Consider the following 1,344-nt stretch of genomic DNA (forward strand, 5'->3'; position numbering starts at 1 on the left):
TGGTGACCCACAATCTTTCCAAGGGCCTCTGGTTTGGGAGAACCTTCCACTCTAGAGGATAACTGTTGACGATATCATCTCCTCCTGCCTCTGTTACAAGACGGAATTTGTGAAGGTAAATGCATGAGGGATAACTAATTATCTGGTTTGAAAATGCCATGATATTTTACTAGCTCCCTCCATCACTATGCTTAGGTTGACTCCAAAAGATTGGCATTCTGTAACACCATGTTCAGATACTATACCGCCCCAGTAACGCTCTCCAGGTTTCGAACAGGCTTAGAGGCTCTGAGGCTGCCATCTATATATGGAGCATATGGTTTTATATGTTGGCTCCATCTACATTACCAATGTGGAACTATTTCCAACCATTACACACACACATACATGTCCATCAAAATTAAGCTCATTCTCTAATAACATGAAATGTCTCATATTACACTAGAGAGAACAAACTGCAATTATTTTAGTTTGGTACTAGAGATCGGTATAACTAGATTAATAAAAGAAACTTTAGAAGGCTGTAGGCTCTGTTTTGGTGCAAATTATTTTAAACCACGTTTTTTTCAGAAACCACACTATGAAAGATTGCAGCGGAAAATACCACAATTTATGGAGTTACAAGGTTATTTTTCAGTACTGATGTATGCCTGGAACATGAGCTAGATGTAACCCTACTTCCTAATAAGGGCATCGACGCTGAGCGACCGTTTGTGTCCACCGTGACCGAAAATGCGTCTGGCACTACCTCCAGCGGCGCGACGCATAGTGACCGGACCGTCCGCGGAGACGCAAACCTGGCCCAAATATGCGCCAGGTTTGCGTCTCTGCGGACGCTGAGCGGACGTGCAAAGTGTCCGCTCGGTCCTCGCACAGGCCCGCCTGGCAGGGACACAACTGCTTCGTCTTCCGCGGCATTACTTGCGGGCGGCGCGCTGCAGCCTTTGCAGGACCGCGTTAATAGCGCCTCGGCTTCCGCGAGCATGCGCAGCTAGGCGGCGTTGCAGTGGCAGGCCATTGAAGGCGAGATGGAGTCCGAGCCTCTTAAAGGGATGCTGCCGGCGGCCATTTCTCCGACCAAACCATTGCCACATCCCACACTATCCACCCCACCGACGCCATGGGGAAGAAATGCTGGCCGTTCCGCAAGACCAAGAACGACCGCGCTCCGCCTGCTGCTCCGGCGTGGGATCCCTGGCCACAACCTCCTGTCCATGCGGCGGTACCTCCTCCACCGCTGGCGTACGAGCTTCCATGGCCGACGCCGGATTTCATTGACCTCGTCAGCAACGACGACCAGTAGGCAACACCTACTTTTAGTACGCCTTTATGGCTTTTTAATGT

This window comes from Lolium rigidum, chromosome 1 (genome assembly GCF_022539505.1).
Source record: "Lolium rigidum isolate FL_2022 chromosome 1, APGP_CSIRO_Lrig_0.1, whole genome shotgun sequence".
NCBI classification, from domain to species: Eukaryota; Viridiplantae; Streptophyta; class Magnoliopsida; order Poales; family Poaceae; genus Lolium; species Lolium rigidum.